The 8730-nt window shown below is 38.7% G+C and overlaps 1 pseudogene; it reads left to right on the forward strand.

Moving 5' to 3' along the window:
- Positions 1 to 7509, forward strand: LOC135671218 (uncharacterized; annotated as a pseudogene).
- Positions 7510 to 8730: the final 1221 nt, after the last annotated feature.

Genomic DNA, 8730 nt, shown 5'->3' on the forward strand with positions numbered 1-8730 from the left:
ACCTCTCTCTCTCTCTCTCTCTCTCTCTTTCTCTCTCTCTCCGCTCTCGCTTTCTTTCTTTCTAGGGTTTCCTCTCTCCCAAGAAAGAAGGACCCAAGGTGTTCGAGCGCGGAATTCAATCACTCGTCTCGCTTCTTCTCTCCTGGTACGACGGTCTCTTCTCTTCTCCCCGCTTTTCGCCCTCTCTCGTGGGCGCTGAACTGCCTCCATTGTTTTCTTCTCATCTGTTCCGGTCATGATTCGTCTTTTTTGGTGTTTTCTTGGTTTTCTTTGAATCTTTCGTGGGTTTAGGTGGTGTTGCGGGAAGGTTCAAGACTGAATCTTGGGAGGGGGATCACCATGGCGATATTGGATGATGGAGTTAGGGTTTCCAGGATGGACGACGCTTCTTCTCCTGGGAGCCGGAGGGGCGCCTCGAGTCAGGAGGACGAGGAGGTGCCCTGTGCGAAGAGTGCCAAGGTGGAGTCCGATGCTTCGCTGGCTTCGGGTGTGGACTCTGGGACAGGATCAGACGAGTTCGATTCTTCGGAGCTCGGCGAGCCTGGGACTCTGTTGTGCCAGGTGGGGAACCAGAGATGTGGCATTTCCGTCGAGCTCTTTCATCTTCCCGACTTGGGGTCGGTCTTGTCGTTGGAGACATGGAACGACTGCCTCTCTGAGCAGGAGCGTTTCATGCTGGCAGAGTACCTTCCGGACATGGACCAGGTGACGTTTTGGCGCACCCTAAAAGAGTTGTTTTCAGCTCAAAATTTCCATTTTGGGAGCCCACTTGAAACTCTTTTCAGTCAGTTGAAAGGTGGGCTACTCGATCCCGATATTGTGCTTTATCGGCATGGCTTGATTTTCTTGAACCGGCGGGAGCACTACCATTGCCTGTGCAAATATCACAATTCTATGGTGAGGAATCTTGCCGGCATAAAGGATGCGTGGCAGAATTATGCAGTATATGGTATAGAAGAAAGGCTGCAGCTTTTGAATGTTATGAGGAACCAGAGGCCTTTGAGATACGAGAGGAATGGTAATTTTGGGTCTGACACAGATATAGAGAGCGCAGAAACCTGGAAATTAAATAAACAGTTTAAGATGGGTCAGCAGTTTGCTAAGCCTTCATTTGATGGCATGCCTCGTGGGATTGACATGGGTCAGGATATGGTGAAGTTTGGTAAAGAATACTCGAAGGGGGTTTTGAAGGGTGCTGCCTCTAAGGTTTTGGCACAGGAGAATGGTGGAGCATCCAGTCGGTATTCTTCAGCCTCAAAGTATGGAACGGACTCAAAAGCTAGTGTAGCAATGCAACACTTAGCTCTTCCTCATCAGAGTGAATTTGCAGGTTATGATGTGAGAGCTGCCAAAAGGAGTAGACATAATGTTAGTGGTGACAATGACAATCTGGATGAATGGTATGTGGGTTCACAAGGTTGGGTTGCAGGACACAGAAGTGCAGGTGGCATGAATAGTTTGTTGAAGTTAGGTAAGAAACAGAAGCTTAAAAAAAGATATGATATAGGCTTGTATAGTGATGAAGATGTCAAAGTCTACAGTGGTTTCACTCGCGCTCATGGGAAAATTACGAATGCAGATCAGGTGGTAACTATAGCTTCTAATGGCTGTGAATCTTCTGGACACATAAAAAAGGCTAAATATTTTGAGAGAGACTGGGTGTATCCTACAGCAGGCCAAGCTCAAGATAGCATGCTGACTCAATCCATGCAGCAAAGTAAGATGCATGAGGAAGCCATTTCCTCTGGCCATCTGGTTAAACCAGATGATTGGACCAGCAGGGCCAAGAGATCGAAAGTCAGAATCATGTATAAAGCTGGTAAAAGTGGTGCTGCTTATGATTTGGAAAATAAATATTATCAACCTGTTTCGACACAGATGGGTGACACGTCTCTGCACAATGAACCTAGAGCCAGAATATTACAAGGGCAGAGGAAAAATAATTTGACTCGGTATGAGGGATTGGGTGTGGACCACTCAAGAGGCACTACTAAGATTTCTCAGAACGATGAGACAGAATCTGATTCATCTGATCAGGCTGAAGATGATGGAGATTGCAGTCCATCCAGGAATTGGAGGCATCAAAGCGATGGTGTTGGAGGTAAATATTCTGGAGTTGTTAGATCAAGATATGATTCTAAGGAACCAAACAAGCTCATGAAAGTAGATATAGAAGGTTGTTCTGATTTTTCGGATGTCGGTAGAAGCAGACATTCTCCAGATGTTGAATCATACTCTGCCACAGAGAAGCATGGCCGATTGGTAAAGAAGGGTCTGGTACCTCACCAAGGTGAGAAGTTGGTGTGTACAGAGAAGAAACATAAACGGATGGTTGACCATTCACCACAGCACTCATTTTATTCTCATGATTATGGCTGTGGCTTGATGGGTGAATACATGGAGAATTTAGATGGCAATTCCAGGTTAAGGGGCAGCAAACATCTCACCAACAGACCAGGGAATATGATGGAAGACTCTAATGTACAGACTGTTGGTTCCACTCATGAAAAATCAAGTATGCCCCTACTAGAATGCAATTCTGCTGCAAAGAAACCTAAACGGAAGATCAATAGTCATTACCCAAATGTGGCAGATGAATTCCCCCATCTAGAGTCTAGACCAAATCAGCAGATGGATGACGCCAATGCAATAAGTAAACATAAAAAGAAAGAAGACGATGAAATTGATACTTCAACTGTAATAACTCTGGATATGGTAATATCAGAACAGGATATAAGAGATGTAGAGCCCAAGGAAAAGCCACAGAGAAAACCATCTGTGCTTATCACTCCTGCCATCCACACTGGCTTTTCATTTTCCATCATACATCTCCTTTCAGCTGTCCGAAAGGCGATGATCACTCCTCATATGGAAGATGTTACAATGATCGTCAATAATCTTGAGAAGGATGAAAGTAGGCCTCAACAAATGCCAAAAGAGCAGAACAAATTGCATCAAGCAGCCAATGGCACACATGTTTCACATTCACTTGAGCATTTAGACAAGCATACATCGAAGTTTGCAGGACATAAGGATCTGCCTTCTCTCACTGTTCAACAGATTGTCAATCGAGTTAGATTGAACCCAGGAGATCCATGCATTCTTGAAACTCGGGAACCACTTCAGGATCTAGTCCGGGGAGTTCTGAAGATTTTTTCATCTAAGACAGCACCTTTAGGGGCAAAGAGTTGGAAGCCCCTAGTTTTATATGAGAAGTCAGATAGAAGTTGGTACTGGGTTGGTCCTGTTGCTCCTAGTTCATTTGACAACAATAATGCAGAAGAGGAAAGTTCTTCAGAAGCATGGGGAATTCCTCACAAGATGCTTGTGAAGTTGGTAGATGCTTTTGTTAATTGGCTTATAATTGGTCAAGAGACCCTCCAGCAGATTGGAAACCTGCCTCCACCTCCTACATCATTGCATTTGAACTTGGATGAGAAGGACAGGTTTAAAGGCCTAAGAGCCCAGAAGAGTCTAAACACTATCAGCCCTAGCTCAGTTGAAGTAAGAGAATACTTCCGTAGAGAGGAATTTTTAAGGTACTCAGTTCCAGATAGGGCTTTTTTCTACACAGCAGCCGATGGGAAAAAATCTATTGTTGCTCCACTAAGAAGGGGTGGTGGAAAGCCAACATCAAAAGCTCGGGACCATTTTATGCTTAAACATAATCGACCACCGCATATTACTATTCTTTGTCTTGTTCGAGATGCAGCTGCTAGGTTGCCTGGCAGTATTGGAACTAGATCAGATGTTTGTACTTTGTTAAGGGACTCACAATACATTGTTGATCAAGTCTCTGATGTACAAATGAACCAAGTAGTGAGTGGGGCTCTTGATCGATTGCACTATGAGCGTGATCCTTGTGTACAGTTTGATACTGAAAGAAAATTGTGGGTTTATCTGCATAGAGACAGGGAAGAAGAAGATTTTGAGGATGATGGTACCTCATCCACTAAAAAGTGGAAAAGGCAGAAGAAAGATTCTATAGATCAGTCTGGTACTGGAACAGTGAATGATGTTGACACTGGAGCATCGGCTGTTGGTGGTTCTTCTGCACTCCCATATCATGATTATGACCTGAATGTTGACATATCATCCATCAAAACAGGGGGAAACGCTGAACTTGTTAACTATCGGCATGGGGGGAAACATGGAGAATATCCATTCTCATATGGCCTCGGCCACTGCTAGCGAGCACCAAGGTAACTGGGGGCTTCTGAGGTTGAATCAATCAAGGGAAAACAGATTATTATGTCAAGAGAACTCTACAGATGATGTTTTTGATGGTGAAACATTTAATCACTTAATGCCAGTTCAGCTTCAATACGACCTTGTTATGCGGGATGGATTATGCTAGACCCTTATCGACATGATTATGTTGCAGGACCACAGAGGTAACGTTTGTCAGATTTAAGCAAATTCTTAAATGATTTTTGATTTTCATAGATTAGTTAATTTTTGTTTCTATCAGTTATTGTACGTGTTATAGGTTGAATCTTCTGGTTATTGTTTTGCTGCATCTTGATTTTTGTTTCATTTAAAGAAATATATTTTGTCCAATTGTAGTTTCTGTTGGTCACATTCTTATGAGTGGGAGTTCTGAAAGTTGATGCTTATCCTGGTTTAGCTTTTCTACAACTTTTTTTGTCTCGCTTTTATCATTGTCTCTTGTTTTGTCTTGAGATTGGCCTTTTGGTTCTCAACAAAATAGTGAACTCATATTTGATTTTGAAGAATAATTAACCACTTGGAGTCTGATTAATAGTTTTTCTAGGAATCTGAAAATTGTGGTCATTTTCCTTGAGATTTGGATCCATTTTAAGTTTTAGGCATAATACTGAATTCTTCTCAAATTTCGAGCTGAGTGCAGCAGCATTTAATAATCACCATTGATGGGTTAATTCTGACAGATTTCTGGATGGTTCAAAGTTCAAACAGTTCTAGACAGCTTAGCGTGATTACTGTTTGAGAGTCTTCTTGTTAGATTTAAAACATTTGCCAGTGTCTTTTACTTGAGGAATGCCACCATATCTGGATCAACAAGCAATATGCATGCTTGCAATATAGACAAATGTTATCTTTTCCGAGGATCGCTGGACTCTGTTTATTCCCTCTTTGACCAGCACAGTACATCACTATGTTGGAAAATTACCCATCTTTGAGCTCTCAAAGTTAGCGTTGTATCTTCAGACTTATTGCTAGGTTTCTTGCTTGATCCGATGATCTTCTTGTGTACAACTGTATGCAGCATTTGGGCTTCTCTTTTCTTTAATGACTAATTTGATCCTTAACAAAGTTTTGTTCTTCTGTATACTTGACTATTCGCATAGTTCTTGAATTAGTTAGTCCTGTGCCTTTACAACTTTTATTATATTTGCTTCATTAGGTTTCAAATTTCTCGTCTAATTTATCTACTCTGAAGAACATTGCCTTCCTTCAGGATTTGCTTAATTTGTTTCTCTTCTTCTTTCCCATATAAGCTTTCCCACTTCCTCTGTCAATTGAGGCATTGTTCCAGTTAATCATCATATTATACCTGAGTGAAACTTTGGAAGTTTAATGAAACTTTGGAGAAGGGATCCTGAGTGAAACTTTGGAGAAGGAATCCTGTTATTGGTCCACTTTTATTTAGACCTTGTTGTCAAGAGGTTCATGAACAGGTGAGTTCTGATCCCAATCAATATTTTTAAAGTCTGGAAAAAAGACGTCAAATGGATGACCTGCTAGTTAATCATTCTTAAAACAGCAACGATGAAAGAGAAAGGAAGGGCAGATGAAAGGGCAAGGGTCTGCAACCAAGGAAAACTTTGTTTAATCACAAAGTTTCATTTTATATTCTTTTTTAGAATTACCTTGTGTATTAGTTTAAACTGTAGTGGGTTTACAATAAAAAAATCCATACATTACTCTCCTTATCCGATCTATCTATGATTCTTAGTCACTTGATGAGTAAAATAATAGTGGAATGCAACTCTTATCCAACCTTCTCAGACAAGTGTATTGTCGATAAAAATTTTGAGTTCTAAAGTTCTTTCGGATCTACGGAGGTTGTGTTGTTACTTGTGTGTATGCAGTAGAGGATGGTCTTTGGACTTCAGACAATTGGAGTTTGATGGACTGGTTCTGAAGTTGATACCACTTTTCTAGTGTGTGGAAGAGACTGACAACATATTTACGTTTAAGGAAATTAGAGATGATAATTGAACATGTACAAGATACTTGGGATGAATTTTCATGGTGATGGCTCTAGCAGCCAAGACCATCTTTGATGGTTAAGGTTGGTTGTCCAAGAGGGGACAACACTATGTTCAGATTTTTCTAATATCTAATTTTGGACAAGTAATTTGAGGATAATTAATTAACATTAATTAGAGCTTATGGAAGTAAGAGACTAAATCAGTACTGGTGATGGTTTAGCCTCCATGGAAGTTTATCACTGATCTGTTCCATTTTTTAACTCTCTTGGGCTGAGGTTTCCTGGTCAAGTCATCTGATGCTGTGGTATTTCTTTCCTGTTTGCACAATTTGGGGTGGGTGATAGTTTATATCTTATACATTTGAATTTTTGTTTGTCCGTCTTACCTTAAGTTACAGATTAGTAGTTCACATTGATGGACTGTGACCTTGCTTGTTTGCAAAGATCTGACACATTAGTTGTCCTACAACAACAACAACAACAAAATCGCAAGTCTCAAGTATTTGGGGTCGGCTACATGAATCTTTTACTGCCATTGAGATTTTAAAAAAGGCATATGTTTAGTTAAGTATAGAATACTTAAATATTTATTTATAATTTTTATTAAAAGTTTTTTAGGTCTTTCTCTATCTCTCCTCGTACCATAGCATTAATCGTTTAATCTCTTCTCGTACTATAGCATTAAATCTTTCAATGCTGACCATTAATTTGTTTTTATTCGGTAAGACAACTAATGTGTGACAACTGATGACACATTTGTTGTCCTACGGAATAAAAATACATGAATGGTCAGCATTGAAAAAGTTTGTGCCACACATAAGGCAATTCTCACAAGAACAATAAGTTCATTTCTTTTTTACTGAAATCATATTTCAGCTAGTTTGAATGTACCAGTTGCAATGGTCCCGTGATGACCGAACTTTCTCAAAGTAGTGAAAATGCAGATCTCACTTGTGATCCCCTCGATTTGTTTGCCAATGTTATTCTGGTGCATGTTACAAGTTCTGTTAGATTCCTAACATTCTGGTCATTCATTTTTTTCAGGGTACAAATAACATTATCAGTGAGTCATAAGTTCTGGTTGAAGTGTCAAAGGCACCTTTTGGATGCATTCCGACTCCAGTTGTGGTCTTGTACCAGTAGAGTTTCTCTTGCAGCTGTGATTAGTTAGTTCATTTGGTGAGTCGGGTAATTACTTGATACACCATCTTGTAAATCTCTTAACAGTTTTCGATGCTTCAAAAGCATATGTAGTGAACAGATAAGATATATATAGTTTCCATAATAATATAATCGTTATTTCATTCTTTTCATTAAGAGGAATCACTCTGTTAAATCTTGCTTGTGTGTTCCTCTTGTTGCTTTCTTTATAGTTTAGCCCACAAAATGATACAGAACATTGGAATTCTCATTTCTTCCAAGTTCATGTTGGAAGTGGATTGGATTGTATTCATTCATTATCTGCCTTTTAACCGTCTCTTCTGAGTTCTCTCTGGTGAAGCTTCATATTTACACAATGTTAAAATCTTTATTTTGGTATACTTATCCTAAATAAATGTTTATTCCATTACTTTCATTTGGAGAGGAATCACACTGTTACTGCTGCTTGTGTGCTCCTTCGGTTAGCTTAAAGAGTTTATAGCTCACAAATTGATACAGAACTTTGGGATTTATTCTGCTACCGGTTTCTTGTAGGAAGTCGATTATATTCATTATATGCTTCTAATATGTTACTACAATTAAATAATATGATTGCCATCATCCTTCAATTTGATCCGATAACATTTGGTATTAGATTCATTTATATTCATTTATCACTTTACATAATATTAGATTCGCGTTGGTAACATTTGGTATAATCTGGTCTGATTGGATGATTCATTAATTTGAGAGGCTTTTTTTTTTATTAGACATTCGATGGATTAACTAGAGAAGTAACAATTTGTAGTTTGGATTCTCTCTGGTGAAGCTTCATAATTCACAACCGGGGAATTTTAGACCTTTTTTCTTTTGCAGGGGTATTCAATTAATTATGGTTTGATGTTCTCTGAATTAGTCGATATCTTTCTTTGTCTGAATAGTATATATAGTGTTTTTTTATATCATTTGTGTTAAAGCAAATATTAGGGTATATAGATTTCAATTAAGAAAAGTAATAAATTATTAGAATAGCATATTAAATGATAAATTTTAAGAAATAATTGTAGTAATCGTTATTTAAAAAAAAATCTTATATTATTATTATTATTATTATTATTATGCCTGGGATTGATCGAGATTTTCACATAAGATTCAATCGGTATTATCTCTTCGATGATTATGGAGAGATTTAAATTAGACACTTTCAGTAGAATGAAGAAATAAAATAAAATAAAAAAATATAATTGAAAAAAAAAAAAATAAGACACAAGAATTATTATTGTTTTTATTCATAAGGGTCATTTTGGACTCTATTTATTATTGTACTTCAAAAATATCACAAGGTTGCGCAATTTCCCATAAGTTCTTCCCTCATATAATTATTACATCTGCCC

This window comes from Musa acuminata, unplaced genomic scaffold (assembly GCF_036884655.1).
Source record: "Musa acuminata AAA Group cultivar baxijiao unplaced genomic scaffold, Cavendish_Baxijiao_AAA HiC_scaffold_1138, whole genome shotgun sequence".
Classification (NCBI taxonomy): Eukaryota; Viridiplantae; Streptophyta; class Magnoliopsida; order Zingiberales; family Musaceae; genus Musa; species Musa acuminata.